At 39.6% G+C, this 16,554-nt stretch overlaps 1 long non-coding RNA gene across 2 annotated transcripts; it reads left to right on the forward strand.

The window, feature by feature from the left end:
* The first annotated feature begins 6,063 nt into the window (after nucleotides 1–6,063).
* On the forward strand, nucleotides 6,064–13,042 carry LOC122690768. 2 transcript variants are annotated; one of them, XR_006340097.1, is made up of 4 exons: nucleotides 6,064–6,341; nucleotides 7,070–7,159; nucleotides 11,083–11,296; nucleotides 11,698–13,042. It is a non-coding gene; the product is annotated as an uncharacterized LOC122690768 (long non-coding RNA). The 2 variants fall into 2 exon arrangements; XR_006340096.1 differs by having other exon boundaries at nucleotides 11,083–13,042.
* Nucleotides 13,043–16,554: the final 3,512 nt, after the last annotated feature.

Genomic DNA, 16,554 nt, shown 5'->3' on the forward strand with positions numbered 1-16,554 from the left:
CGCCAACTGGTCCTTGGGACCAGAAAGCATTGCCTTTAAGAAACTTTATTCTAAAAAGAAAAAAGAAAGCAAAGCAAGATGAAGTTAAATTCAGTTTCTGATATTCTGAATTTTTTGATACCATCCTGTATCCCAACTGCAGTGGATCCACAGTTGTGTGACACTGAGGGGGACACTGTTACCAAAAGGGCAAGAACTTTCTTGGGTTGGCCAAAAAGTTCCTTTGATTTTTTAACTAAAAGAGATATTTTTTATCTGCCCCCCAAACTTGACTGAACAACATATTCATCGTTTTGTTCCACTTCTTCCATTTTTCAGTTCAGTTCAGTTCAGTCAGTCAATCGTGTCCGACTCTTTGCAACTCCATGAACTGCAGCATGCCAGTCCTCGCTGTCCAACACCAACTCCCAGAGTTTACCCAAACTCATGTCCACTGAGTCGGTGGTGCCACCGAACCATCTCATCCTCTGTCATCCCCTTCTCCTCCTGCCTTCAATCTTCCCCAACATCAGGGTCTTTTCAGATGAGTCAGCTCTTCGCATCAAGTGGCCAAAATATTGGAGTTTCAGCTTTAACATCAGTCCTTGCAATGAACACTCAGGACTGATTTCTCTTAGGATGGATGGGTTGGATCTCCTTGCAGACCAAGGGACTCTCAAGAGTCTTCTCCAACACCACAGTCCAAAAGCATCAATTTTTTGATGCTCAGTCCGGTTTATAGTCCAACTCTCACATCCATACATGACCACTGGAAAAACCATAGCCTTGACTAGATGGATCTTTGTTGACAAAGTAATGTCTCTGCTTTTTAATATGCTGTCTAGGTTGGTCATAACTCTCCTTCCAAGGAGTAAGCATCTTTTAATTTCATGGCTGCCATCACCATCTGCAGTGATTTTGGAGCCCCCAAAAATAAAGTCAGCCACTGTTCCCAATGTTTCCCTATCTACTTGTCATAAAGTGATGGGACCAGATGCCATGGTCTTAATTTTCTGAACGTTGAGCTTTAAGCCAAATTTTCACTCTCCTCTTGCACTTTCATCAAGAGGCTCTTTAGTTCTTCTTCACTTTCTGCCATAAGGGTGGTGTCATCTGCATATCTAAGGTTGTTGATATGTATCCTGGCAATTTTGATTCCAGCTTGTGCTTCCTCCAGCCCAGCATTTCTCATAATGTACTCTGCATATAATTTAAATAAGCAGAGTGACAATATACAGCCTTGAAATACTCCTTTTCCAATTTGGAACCAGTCTGTTGTTCCATGTCCAGTTGTAACTGTTGTTTCCTGACCTGCATACAGGTTTCTCAAGAGGCAGGTCAGGTGGTCTGGTATTCCCATCGTTTTCTGAATTTTCCAGTTTATTGTGATCCACACAGTTAAATGCTTTGGCATAGTCAATAAAGCAGAAATAGATCCTTTTCTGGAACTCTCTTGCCTTTTTGATGATCCAGTGAATGTTGGCAATTTGATCTCTGTTTCCTCTGCCTTTTCTAAAAAGTAGCAGCTGAGCTTTGCTGGAGCAGAGATACCCCACATCCAAGGTAAGAGAAACCCAAGTAAGATGGTAGGCACTGAGAGAGGGCATCAGAGGGCGGACAGACTGAAACCACAATCACAGACAACTAGCCAATATGATCACACAGACCACAGCTTGTCTAACTCAGTGAAACTAAGCTATGCCATGTGGGGTCACCCAAGACAGATGGATCATGGTGGAGAGGTCTGACAGAATGTGGTCCACTGGAGAAAGGAATGGCAAACCACTTCAGTATTCTTACCTTGAGAACCCCATGAACAGTATGAAAAGGCAAAAAGATAGGACACTGAAAGATGAACTCACCAAGTCGGTAGGAGCCCGATGTGCTACTGGACATCAGAGGAGAAATAACTCCAGAAAGAATGAAGGGATGGAGCCAAAGCAAAAACAACACCCAATTGTGGATGTGACTGGTGACAGAAGCAAGGTCCAATGCTGTAAGAGTGCATAGGAACCTGGAATGTTAGGTCCATGAATCAAGGCAAATTGGAAGCAGTCAAACAGTAGATGGCAAGAGTAAACGTTGACATTCTGGGAATCAGCGAACTAAAATGGACTGGAATGGATGAATTTAACTCAGATGACCATTATATCTACTACTGTGGGCAGGAATCCCTTAGAAGAAATGGAGTAGCCATCATAGTCAACGAAAGAGTCCGAAAACGCAGTACTTGGACTCAATCTCAATTAGCTTCTTTGTGGGATTGGAGAGCTTTCTCTTTTTGTAAGCTTAAATATATATGAGTTCTTCTTTTGCTGTATCTGACGACCTGCTACATTGTGTTTTCATTTTGATTCACCTCAGAATATGTTCTCATTTCCCCTGTGAGTTATTCTTTGGCTCATTGGGCCCTTCGGAATGTGTTGTTTAAATTTCCACACATTACATTTTTCAAATTGTCCTCCCACTGTTGATTTCAATTTACATATTTTGCATGCCAGAGACCATATTTGGTATGATTGAAATTTTATTTTTTTGGTATGATTGAAATTATTAATGGTTGTCTCATGGCTTAATATAAACCCAATTCTCAAGAATATTCTGGAGAATATTCTCTGTGCAGTTGAGACAGATGTGTATTCTCCTGTTCTTTTTGGGTGGAATGTACTGCACACCTGTGTTTGGTCCACTGGTTTGTATTGTCATGTAGGTTCTCTCTTCTCTCAGTGGTCTTATCTTCTTCTTGAATTATTTGGATATTTCTTGTTGGACTATAGTTCTTGCTCATGTTTTGCAGTTTTTACACATCATGTTAGTCTAAAGGCAGAGAAAAAAATTCAAATATTCAGTTCAGTTCAGTTGATCAGTCGTGTCTGACTCTTTGCGACCCCATGAATTGCAGCACGCCAGGACTCCCTGTCCATCACCAACTCCCAGAGTTTACTCAAACTCACGTCTATCGAGTCGGTGATGCCATCCAGCCATCTCATCCTCTGCCGTCCCCTTCTCCTCCTGCCCTCAATCCCTCCCAGCATCAGGGTCTTTTCCAGTGAGTCAACTCTTCACATGAGGTGTCCAAAGTATTGGAGTTTCAGCTTCAGCGTCAGTCCTTCCAATGAACACCCAGGACTGATCTCCTTTAGGATGGACTGGTTGGATCTCCTTGCAGTCCAAGGGATTCTCAAGTGTCTTCTCCAACACCACAGTTCAAAAGCATCAATTTTTCGGTTCTCTTCACAGTCCAACTCTTACATCCATATATGACCACTGGAAAAACCATAGCCTTGACTAGACGGACCTTTGTTGGCAAAGTAATGTCTCTGCTTTTTAATATGCTATCTAGGTTGGTCATAATTTCCTTCCAAGGAGTAAGCGTCTCTTAATTTCATGGCTGCAATCACCATCTGCAGTGATTTTGGAGCCCACAAAAATAACGACTGACACTGTTTCCACTGTTTCCCCATCTATTTCCCATGAAGTGATGGGACCAGATGCCATGATTTTAGTTTTCTGAATGTTGAGCTTTAAGGAAACTTTTTCACTCTCCTCTTTCACTTTCATCAAAAGGCTCTTTAGTTCTTCAATTTCTGCCATAAGTGTGGTGTCATCTGCATATATGAGGCGATTGATATTTCTCCCGGCAATCTTCATTCCAGCTTGTGCTTCCTTCAGCCCAGCATTTCTCATGATGTGCTCTGCATATAAGTTAAAAAAGCAGGGTGACAGTTTACAGCCTTGATGTACTCCTTTTCCTATTTGGAACCAGCCTGTTGTTCCATGTCCAGTTCTAACTGTTGCTTCCTGACCTCATACAGGTTTCTCAAGAGGCAGGTCAGGTGGTTTGGTATGCCCATCTCTTTCAGAATTTTCCACAGTTCATTGTGATATACACAGTCAAAGGCTTTGGCATAGTCAGTAAAGCAGAAATAGATGTTTTTCTGGAACTCTCTTGCTTTTTCAATGATCCAGCGGATGTTGGCAATCTGACCTCTGGTTCCTCTGCCTTTTCTTATACCAGCTTGAACATCTGTAAGTTCACGGTTCATGTATTCAAATATTAGGTAACATATTCAAATATTAGGTAACGCTAACTCTTCTTTGATGATGTGAAGTTGCGTGTGTGTGTGATATACCCATATATCATTAATATAAAGATGCTATGACAAAATATATAATTAATATAATCATTGGAATGACTGATGCTGAAGCTGCAACTCCAATATTTTGGCCACCTGATGTGAAGAACTGACTCATCTCGGATGACTCTGTTGCTGGGAAAGATTGAAGGCAAGAGGAGAAGGGGACAACAGAGGATGGATGGTTTGATGGCATCACCGACTGAATAGACAGGAGTTTGAGTAAACTCTGGGAGTTGGTGATGGACAGGGAGGCCTGGCATGCTGCAGTCCATGGGATGGCAGAGAATCAGATATGAATGTGTGAGTGAGCTGAATATATTTAATGTTACTTGTTTCATATCATTTTTTTATTTAAAGTCTGTTTTCTCTACTACTAGTATAGTAACTATGGCTCTTTATTGCTTATTGCTTGCATAAAATTTTTCTTGAAACGTAATGTCAAAAATCTATTCAATTAGAAGATTAGTCTGTTTGACAGTCTATAGTTTCCACAGTAAAAAAAAATCCATTGTCCCATCTTCTAGTATACCACCTTAATGTGTCGGATTTTTTTGTTGTTGTTGCTATTTATTTTACTAAATAGATTTTAGAGTGATTTTAAGAAGTAGCTCTAGATATTTTGATTGCTGTTGTTCAGTCATTCAGTCATGTCCAACTCTTTTGTGACTCCCTGGACTGCAGCACAACAGGCGTCCTTCTCTTTCCTTGTCTCCCATAGTTTGCTCAAACACATGTCCATTGAGTTGGTGATGCCATCCAACCATCTCATCCTCTGTCACCCTCTTCCCCTCCTATCCTCAATCTTTCCCAGCATCCTGGTATTTTCCAAAGAGTTGGCTCTTTGCATCAGGTTGGCAAAATCCTGGAATTTCAGCTTCAGCATTAATGCTTCAAAAGTATATTCAGAGTTGATTTCCTTGAGGATTGATTGGCTTGATCTCCTTGCAGTCCAAGGGACCCCTAAGAGTTTTCTCCAGCATCACATTTTGAAGGCATCAGTTCTTAAGCTCTCAGCCTTATTTATGTTCCAATTTTCACATCTATACATGACTACTGGATAAACCATAGGGGTTTGTGACTGAGGGGACCTTTGTTAATAAGCTGATGTCTCTTTTTAATACAAGGTCTAAGTTTGTCAGTTTTTCCTCCAAGAAGCAAGTGTCTTTTAATATGATGACTGCAGTCACTATTCACAGTAATTTTTGAGCTCAAGGAAATTAAGTCTGTCACTGATTCCACACTTTCCCCTTCTATTTGACAAGTAGTTATGGGACCAGATGCCCTGGGCTTGTTTTTTTTTTTTTTTTTTTTTTTAATATTGAGTTCTCAGCAAGGCTTTTCACTCTCCTCATTCATCCTCATCAAGACACTCTTTAGTTCCTCTTCACTTTCTCTTTTTACAGTGTTGCCAGCTGCATATCTAAGGTTGTTGAAGATTCTCCCAGAAACCTTGATTTCAGCTTATTACAGCCAATGTGGCATTTTGAATAGTATACTCTACATATATTTCATATAAGCAGAATGATAATATGCAGGCTTGTCACTCTCTTTTCCCAGGTTTGAACTGGTAAATTGTTCCAACTCTTGCATCTTGACCTGCATACACATTTCTCAGGTGACAGGTAAGAAGTTCTGTTACTCCTGTCTCTATCAAGCTGTCCATGGTTTACTGTGATACAAATAGCCAATGTCTTTAGTGGAGTCACTGAAGCAGAAGTAAATTCTTCTCTGGAATTCCCTTGTTTCCTCTACAATCCAATGAATATTTCCAAATTGTTCTCTGGTTCCTCTGTTGTTTCCAGTGTAGCTTTCACATCTGAAAATTCTTGGTTTATGTACTGCTGAAGAATTTTGAGTATTTCCTAGCTAGCATGTGAAAGGAGCCAAAGTGCATGCTTGTTTGTACATTCTTTGGCATTACCCTCCTTTGGTGTTGGAATGAAAACTGACCTTTTCCAATCTCATAGCTGCTGATGAGTTTTCCAAATCTGATGACATATGAACTCAGTGCCCCAGTTTAACAGCATCATTAACAGTTTAGCAGTTTCATGTTAATGAATGCTCACAGTTTTTGCCTAAACCATTTGCTTTCTCCTTCATATCTGAATGAGATCCTTTTTGGCTTTAGGTCTGGCTCATTCATCATTTTGTGAATGTTCTACCATCCTCTACTGGCCTGAAGAGTTTCTATTGAAAAACCAACTGCTATCCGGGGATCCAAATGTATGTTACTTATGTCTTTCCTCTTGCTGCATTTAATGTTTGCTTTTTGTGATTAAATTTTCAGTGTTTGATTAATATGTGTTTTGGGGGTATTTCATTTTGGGTTCATCCTGTTTGGGACTCTCTAATGTGTTGGGATTCAGGGAGCTATTTCCTTCCCCATTTAATGGAGGTTCTCAACTTTTATTTCTTCAAGAATGCTCCCATGGCCCGTCGTTTTTTTTTTTTTTTTTTCATTTTTAGTCTTCTCCATTTGGACACCTATGATTCTCATGGTAGGGAATTTAATATTGTCCCAGAATTCTCAGAGATTTTCTTAACTGTTTTCCTTTTTTTTTTTTTTTTTTTTGCATACCCCTCTGTGTTTCATTTATTTCCTCCTTTCCACCTCCACCTAAGTAGTTCTTTCTCTGTCTCAGTAATTCTACTGTTGGTTCCTTCCAGAGTGTTGTTAATCTCAGTTATTGAATTGATTATTACTGCTTGACTGTTCTTTATTTCTTCTAGATCCATGGTAAACATGTTTATTTCTTTTCAGTCTGGGGCTCCAGTGTATTTACTGGTGACTCCTCCTGGCTTTCAAGATTTTGGTCATCTTTACTATCATTATTCTTAATTTCTTTTTCAGGAAGACTTCCCATCTCCTCTTCTATTGTTTGTTTTGGTGGATTGTTTGTTTCATGTACCTTCACCAGATGCATATTTCTCTCCCTTTTCATTTTGTTTAGATTGCCGTGGCCTGGGTCTGCTTTCTGTAGGCTGGAGGGTTATGGATCCATCAGCTGTGGAACCTGATCTTTGTGTGTGGCACTGGACCGGTAAGCTGTCAAGGTTTAATTCTTGGGGTATCTTGTGCTTGTGCTCTGTCGGGTGGAACTGGATCACTTCTCTATGAAGTGTAATGAATTGTCCTGTAATGCACTTTGTGGTTTCTGTGAGCTTGGTATGGCTTTGGGCAGCACCTTTTACAATATTAATTTTTGATTTCCATCTTTGCTGGAGAATAGGTGTTGGTTGTCTTGCATTGGCTGAAATTGCTGGCTTCAGCTTGGGGCTTGATTTCCATGTAGGCATGGAAACTTTTGTGTTTCTCTTTTAATGTTCACTGGTGCCAGGAGTTCAGCAATGATTTAAAGATCTGGAATTGACCTCGTGGCCTCTGGGTTTCGGTCCCCGAGTGACAGTAGCATCAAGAATTCTGCATCCACAGAACAGAAGATTAAACCCAAGGTTAATGGTGAAGCAATTCTCCATGGCCAGAAACAGCCAAAGGGTTCACAGAGTTATACAGAGAAGAGAAAAGTGAGGAGGGAGATAGAGGTTTCTAGGAGGAGAAAAGGGAGAGTCAAAAGGGGAGAGCACAGTTAACTCAGGAAATAAATCCGTAAGTGAAAATATTTCCTAAACATTGAATCCTTAAAGGTAAATACATTGGTAAAATGAGTTTCAAAAAGCAAAGTTTAAGAAGCTAGAATCGAATTTAAACTACTATAAATACTGGAAAGAAGATAGAAGCCAAAATAACTCTCAAACTTATAATGTAGATGTAGAAATGAAAGTAAAGGGAATGATAAACAAGAAAACTGTTTAATGTTTTTTAACATGAAAATAATACAGAATAATCTAACAATTTCTCTAGAGTTGCTGTGAGCTTAGTGGTGTCAGATCAGTGTCAGATAGTCTCTTTTGTCCAAGGCTATTGTTGTCCCTGAATTGCACAGTTTCTGCATTAACTTCAGTTTCAGTTTGTTGCACCTGTCACTTCTGGGTCAGTGCACCCTTCTTTGCTTATTTTTACTTCCTCAGGTTGCAGTTTTCTTTCGTGACTAGTTCACACCTGACTAGTTTGCACCATAACACGAGGGGGCAGTGGGACCTTATTCGACCTCACTTGCTCAGTGGTGTAGTGGTGAGGGGGGGGGGGGGACACTGAAAACCAATACCACTGGGATAGGTGGGGTGCTTGAGGTGGATGGACCACAGTGGGCTTGCCACTGCTGTAGGTGACATGTACTTTCTCAATGCACCTGGCTCAGGTTCCCGGCTGATCCACGAGGGCACTGTCCAAAATGGGTCTTGTGTTTCACGCACTTCCCAAGTCTAAACCACTCAGGCTGCTTTGGTCCATTCCCAGGTCCAAGCTGCTCAGGCGACAGGGTGGCAGGCAAGGCACTGTCCCAGGTAGGCTGTGGATCTTATGTACCAGACAGGTCCCAGCCACTCAGGTTTTGGCTTTGCTAGAAGGGCGATTTGCAAGAGTGCTGTGTCTGGAGGGGTGCTGAACTCAGGCTTTGACCTTCATGGCCTATGCGAACTGTCCATGAACCCAGGAAGATATGATTAGCAACTGGCAGCCTGCTCAGAGTTTGGTGGGAGATGTCCTCTCTGGGGCTGATATAACAGCAGCTTCTTGCCTTCTGCTTCTGGATGATGCAAACATTCTTTTCTGCCTTCATGGAGGAAAGGGCCAGAAATGGCAGCTCGCTTGCACAGCTTTGATATTTTGTAATGTGCAATCTTTTGTTCTGTGAGTGTGCCAGTTTTCACTATGTGATCTTAGAGACTTCTCTCAAGAAAGGTCCTTTTTTGCATTTTTGTCTTTGGTATTCCCCAAATTTAGGATGCTACATAACCATAGCTCTGTCAGATTGTCCTCAGAGCATTAAAACTGGGATCCTTACCACAGGGCAGATGATACAGTCCAGGCAACCCTCCCAGGGCCACCTCAATGATGGTGCATGGGGTCATCTGAGCTTCTTCTCTGCTGGTAATTGCAGTTAGGGACATGTGTTTTTGTTTTTCTTCCCCCTGCATATGTCGCTCTATGCAATCCCAGATTTCGCCACTGTCACCGATCTGAGAGGGTTTGCTATTGTTTGCAATCTTCTCCTCCTTTACAACTTCTTCTTCAAGACAGGTCTCAACCCCTAAATACTTTATCTCTCTTTATGTCTCTTTTATTTTGTCCTAACTCCGCTTGAAGAGACTTGTCTGACTTTCTAGGTAAATAGGGCCAGTCCACAGTGTCCACAATTTGTTTTCTGGAAGTTCTTTCATGTGCAGTCGATCCTTAGATGAATTTGTGTGGGAGAGCGTGGTCTTTGCCTCCTATTCCTCTGACATCTTGGGACCAACCATCAACCTACAAGACACATTTCATCAACTGAAATGTTGTTGTTCTTCAGCCACTAAGCCATATTTGGCTCTTTGTGCCCCCTTGGACTGTAGCACATCAGGCCTCTCTGACCCTCACCATCTCCCATATTTTCCCTGAGATCATATCCTTTGAATCGCTGATGCTATCCAAATTTTTCATCCTCTCTCACTCACTGCTCCTTCTGCTTTCAACATTTCCTAAAGATCATGGTCTTTTCTAATGAATGAATTTAGAGCCACAAAAAATGAAATCTGTCACTCTTTCTGCATTTCCCCCTTGCATTTGCCTTGAACTGGTGGGAACAGATGCCATGATCTTACTTCTTGTAATATTGAGTATTCAAATGTACTGTTTAGCAAATGTTTCCCTATAAACAGTGACAATTATTGTTTTCTTGTAACTTTGTTTTACCTCAGGTTTTAGAATAAGAAACTCTTCTCGAAGTGTTTTCTAAGACTATAGCTACTCATTTTATATAATACTGATGGTTTTAATTTTCTTGCTGGAAGCATGTGTGCTATGCCTCTGTGACAACTGGGTGAAATGTTGATAAAATACCCAGCCTATAAAATATTTCCACATTAACATAATGTCTTGAGCCTGTTCAAGGTAACTAGTTAGTTTTTCTCTAATATGGAAACTAGGCAAATACAAAGGATGACAATACCAAGAAGATATGATATGGAGAGGGGGCAGGCAGCTGAACCACCGTGGCATGAAGGGACAGAAGTTTGGTTCATCAGTGCTTTCTATTGTAATATTTGGAACAAAAAGTTAGTGATGAAGGGAAATTTTACCTACTGAGATATGGAAAAGAGATTCTGATTTATACATCATTTAATTTCAATGTTAGGCTACTCAGAATAGCCTGATTATGACCTATGAACTGTGCACTCTACATCTGTTTTACCCATTAAAGGGAAATACATTTTTAAAAAGTGGGATATCTCTTGTCCCAAATGCAACTAGTTGACCACTGGGAATTTTGTTCAGATATGTTCCTGTGTTACTGGAACCTGAATCTTTAAAATTTTATCCAATGTAAGAATAGCAGCTGCTTTCTTAGTACAATATCTTTAAGCACCTGACAGTTGCAATTTTATGGGTTCAAGGTCTCATCAGTTGTATGAAACCCATCTCTTATTACAGAAAGAATAGCATAAGATGAGCCAGATTATGGCATAGCCTTTCAGCAAGAGGACCTAAATTGTTCAGCCAGAAAGTGATTAACAAATCTTGGGTTGCCCAAATAGTTCATTTACTCTCTTGGGAGTGCGCATTGTTTGGCCACTTTAATGAAGATGCTGTAAGTATTATTTTGACAAAACAAAAACAAAAAACTTGGAACAAGATGCAAGTCCTGAAGCCATGTAAAGTGGTGTTTACTGTGATTTATAAAATATTTTATTTGAGGAGCATAATTTCTACTAATATGTAAGTTTTTAAAACTATGAATGGAGGGGGCTTATTTGATGCTATTAACATTGTATGATTAAAGGAATCAATTTGTTTATAGTTGAGCTTTGTTTCTCTGATTTACCTGGGTTTTAAAAGTTACTAAATAATTTTCTCCTTTGGTTTCAGTTGCAGCACTATGATAATGCAAATTTTGAATGAGGTTATCCCCAAATTTGGTAAAAATGAAAGAAGAGTTGGGAATAAAAATGTCTCTACACTATCTTCATTAGTCTGAGATTATAAGAAGCATTGTAAGCCAGAAGTAATGTGGATGATCATAACTCTGACTTTCATCTTGAAATTAGAGGAGAGGACGTATTTTCAGCCTGCAGAAGTTTAGGTATGCCATTCCTACGAAAGCCTTCTACCATCCAGATAGTTGCTGATACAATTGCTCCAACTCAAAATGTTTTCTCTTCTCCATCATCAAAATCAGTTAGACCACAGAAGCATATTGTGATACATCAACCTGCAACTGTTGTTGTTGTTTTTAATTGAAGGATGATTGCTTTACAGAATTCTGTTGTATTCTGTCAGACCTCAAAATGAATCAACCATAGATATACATATATTTCCTCCCCTTTGAAACTCCCTCCCATCTCCCTCCCTATCCCACACTCTAGGTTGAGCATTTTTCATGGGACTTCATATAGCAGCTACACTAAATCAAATGGCCCAAATGAGAATTTTGCAGCTATGTCTACATCTGTTTCTCAGTACCACATCTTATCTCCATTACAGAACAGTAATTTTGGACTGAGGGTGGAGACTTCTCACTTTCCAGATTTGTACGGTAATATGGCAGCCCATGACAGTGCTTTTCCCAAACTACAACACGCAGGCAATTCATGTTTCCCAGTGCCAAAGATCCCTGATACATCTGCTGCCTCTCTTTCAAGGTCAACTCATCAACCATCTTCATTATTTGAAAATCATCCTAATACAACTGATCTACCAAACAGGTGTCAGATTATGCAGGATAATGAAGATTAGAATTAATGTTGGGAGAGATCAACAAATTCCTACAATTCTCTTATTTGAAGAATAAAGTGACATGTTCATCTTCATAGTGTCAATTTCTATTTTGAAATAATTGAGAGTAAAATGAGAGTATTATTTCAGCACCTGGCTATTGTACTGTGCTTTAGTATAAACTCTTCTATTCAAGGAATCATGCAATATGCATCCTATGTAAATTACACCTAATGAATTGTTTAAAAAATATAAAATTAGAACAAAGTGAAAAGATGAAATGTAAATAAAATGATTTTGAAATCATCCAGGCTGAATTGACTGGGTGTCTAAGTTAGGATGGTATGGGAGAAGGAACAGATACAAATAAAATTTAGAAAAAGCAAATGAAGAGTATGTAGTTTGCTGCTTCCTCAGTTTTATTATATCATGTCAGTTATCAGGAGGAAAGCTAAGAGGTTAGACAGCAGGTTGTCTTCATTAAACAAAAATTTGTTTCATACTTGAAAATACTGAGATGTTCTCAGTAACCATGACCACCATCATACCATCACTGGAATACCAACAATAACATGACATAGTCAAAGATTGCACCACAGTCAGCAAAAGATAGGTATTTTACCAGCGAGATTATAAAGGGTCATTTTTGTTCTGCTCTCCTTATATAATGTCTTCATTTCAGCCCACCAAGACACCACCCTATATTTCCTAATGTATATTTTGATGTTGCTTTCCTGTCCCTAAAAGAAAGACTTAAATCCTTGTGGTGAATGCAGCATCTCATCATGGTTAACCAGTTCTTGGAAGACATGGCATCTGTTTCCCTTAGTAGCTTCATTATCTATCTGTTTCACTGAATTTCTAGAGCTACAATCAGGCTAAATATTTTCAGTCATGCTAAGCCACATTTCACAATGTTTCTTAAACTCTTGTATGGAATTGGAAAGAACCTGTTTGCCTACCTACCAAGTTATTCACATGTATCAGATTCTTCTATGTATCGTGTCTACCCAAGTTTCCTTATGTATCTTGCACATCAGTTAAGACTTAGTGCCTGCCAAATGATGTATTTTACATACTTACTGAATTAGCAATAAAGAGATGTAATAACCAATCAAAAGCTATATGCATTACTCAACAACATCCCATAGCCTGCACTATTACCATAATTGACCTTTCTTATTTACTGAGAATTTAGTAAAGTGATGTCTCTTCTTGTTGATGCAATGTCTAGGTGTGTCATAGATCACACACATCAAGAAGCAAGTGACATTTAATTTGATGACTGCAGTCACCATTCTTAGTGATTTTGGAGCCAAAGCAAATTAAGCTTGTGACAGTTTCCACACATTTACCCCTTCTATTTGCTGAGTAATGATGTTACCAGATGCCCTGATCTCTGTTTTTATGAATGTTGAGTTTTCAGCAAGATTTTTCACTCTTCTCTTTCACCCTCATCATGAGGCTCTTTACTTCCTCTCCACTTTCTATTTTTTTTTTCTGTCTTACCATCTGTATATCTGAGATTGTTGATGTTTCTCCCAACAACCTTGATGTCAGCTTGTGATTTATTCACCTGGTATTTTCATAGTATTCTCCACATGTTTCACATAAGCAGAGTTATGAACTGGTTTGTCACTCTCCATTCCCAGTTATGAAATGGTTAATTGTTTCATGTCTGGTTCCATTTCTTGCATCTTGACTCATGTAAGAGTGGTTTCAACTTTCAACTTTTACCTCCTCAAGAATTTTCCATGTACTCCCCTCCCCCCCCCCTTTTTTTTTGCAGTTTTTTCCTTCCGGACGTCTGGTTTCTGCATCTGGTTTCTCCATTTGGTTTTCTCCACCTGGTTTTTCATCGTGGGGCATTGATCATTGCCCCGGATGTCTCAGAGGTTTATGTGTGTCTTTCTTTCTTTCTTTCTTTCTTTTTGCACACTCTACTGTGTTTCATCTATTTCCTTGTTTCTACCTCCAGCTAATTAATTCTTTCTCTGTCTCATTTACTCTACTGTTGGTTCCTTCCAGAGTGCTGTTAATCTCAGTTACTGCGTTGATTATTACTGCTTGACTCTTCTTTATTTCTTCTAGATCCCTGGTAAACATGTTTATTTCTTCTCAGTGTGGGCCTCCAGTGTATTTACTGGTGACTCCTCTTAGCTTTGAAGATTTTGGTCATCTTTATTCTCATTATTCTGAATTCGTTTCAGGAAGACTTCCTATCTCCTCTTCTTTTGTTTGTTTTGGTGGCTTTTTATCATGTACCTTCACCAGCTGAATGTTTCTTTCCCTTTTCGTTTTCTTTAGCTTGCATGGTTTGGGTCCCCTTTCTGAAGGCTTATAAAGGGGTATGGTTCCACTTCATTGTGGAACCTGACCTTTGTGGGTGGGATTGGACCAGTGACTTGTCAAGGTTTAAGGCTTAGGGGAATTTGTGTGTGTGCACTGCCAGGCGGATCTGGATCTCTTCTCTCTGGAGTGCAGTGAATTTTCCAGGATTGTGCTTTGGGGTGTTTGTGGGTTTGGCATGATTTCAGGCAGCCCCTTTCATAATATTCACTGTTGTGTTTCTGTTTTGCTGAAGAATAGGTGTGAGGTCTCTTGTACTGGACTTGCTGCCTCAAGCCTGGAGCCTGCTTTCCATGTAGGCATGGAAACTCTGGGGTGTGTGCCTGTCCTTTAATGTTCCCTGAGGTCAAGGGTTCTATGGTGATCTAAAGTTCTGGAATCAACGTCCTGGCCTCTGGTTTCTGTCCCCAAGTTACAATAGCATCAAAAATCCACATCCACACAATACAGAAGTTAAAATCCCTAGGTTAATGGTGACACAACTCTCCTCATCCAGAAACAGTCAAAGGCATTCACAGAGTTACAAAGAGCAGAGAAAAAGGAGGAGGAAGATAGAGGTGCCTAGGGGGAGAAAAGGGAGAGTCAAAAGGGGAGATAGCAATCAACTCAGGAAACAAATCCCTAAGTGAAAGCAGATCCTAAAGATGTTGTTTCTAAAGCTACAAAGTTGATAACCATTTTAAGAAAGCAGAAATAAACAACCAAGAATAAAATTTAGACTCGTTTAAGTAGTGTAAAAAAAGAGGCCAAAATCATTCTCATATATATATAAAATGTTTAAAAAATAGATTTATGTTTATTTTTTAGAAAGGTAATAATAGTCAATAGAAATAAAAGTTTAGGGAATAATAAAGCACTAAAAGTTTTAAAATTTAAAGAAATCATAATTATAGAAATAGATCTCAGAATTTCTAAGAAGTTGTTTTGTGCTTTATGGTGTCAGTACATTGTCAGATAGTCTGTTGAAGTTTGTACATGTGAAAGGCTACTGTTGCCCCTCAAGTGAACAGTCTCGGCATTAACTACAGACTGTTATTTCATTGAACCTGTCACCTCTGGGTTGGGTTACACTTCTTTGCTAATATTTTCTTCTTCTATTTGAAAGCATCTCCCATGTCTGGTTTTCAACATGAACACAGGTGTGGGAGCCTCTTATTCATTTTCACTTGCTCAGTGATTTGGTGGTGAGGGGCAGGACACTGAAAACAGAAATTGAACCTGCAACTGAGATTTTCTGTCACATTTAAGATCAACCTCTAAGTCCAACACTGTATTTCTTTTCTTGTTCTAAGCAGTCTCTTCTTTAGATTGAAAAGTATGAAAGAAAGAGAGAGACATAGGGGATCGTAGACCTCCTCATGTTCCAAGAGTAATTTTAATCAGAGAAGTTAGAAAAGGCAGAAACAAAGGAAAATAATCAAGCAATATAAAATAATAAGGATTTAGCCATTAAGCAAAGTCAAGGATCTTTAGTTCCTCCTCAAGGGCCACAGATAATATTCTGAGCAATATCCTGTGCACAGTTTTAGAGATGCTAAAGCCCCAACCAGGCTGAAATTTAAGTACATAGACCACATAGTCGATGGAACCAGCCAGTCAATGATGTTGTCTCCCAATATCCTCAGTAACAGGCCATAGTAGAATGTCCTAAAACTGATCACACACCCCATGGCCTACCCTGACTCTGTCGTTATATCCTTCCCCTGAAAGCATTTGGGGAGTGTGGGTCTTTTAATCACCAGCTGCTAGGACGCCTTACTTGGTCCTACAATAAACATTACACTTGCTTTCACTGCAATGCACTATCAGTTGACTGACTTTATTGCACAGAAGTGAGCAGACCCAAGTTTGGTTTGGTAACAGTACTGAATGCTAAGAATGTGTGTATAGAAGAGTGATAAATCACTTTTGTTTCAGGAACCAAGTAGATTTATTGATGTGAGTTTTCTGTGTAAATATTCTTTAGGAATGAGATTTTGCAGGTTTCACATTTTTGGTTACTATTTATGTAAGCAGCCTGTATTTAAGTTGATACAGAAGTAGACACTGGTTGAACATTACCCTTCAATTGCTAGGAGACCAGTGACTTTGTGATGTCACAGCTACCCTTCAATTGCTAGGAGACCAGTGACTTTGTGATGTCACAGCTTTTTGACTTTGAGAACCACTGTGATGGTCTAGAAAGTTTATCTCTGTAGGCCAGCCAGGCAGCATTTGAAGTTGCGGAGTGTAAAATCAGACAGATAAGAAAAGTATCTGAGGAAATATTTCTTTGAG

This window comes from Cervus elaphus, chromosome X (assembly GCF_910594005.1).
Source record: "Cervus elaphus chromosome X, mCerEla1.1, whole genome shotgun sequence".
In the NCBI taxonomy this organism is placed as follows: Eukaryota; Metazoa; Chordata; class Mammalia; order Artiodactyla; family Cervidae; genus Cervus; species Cervus elaphus.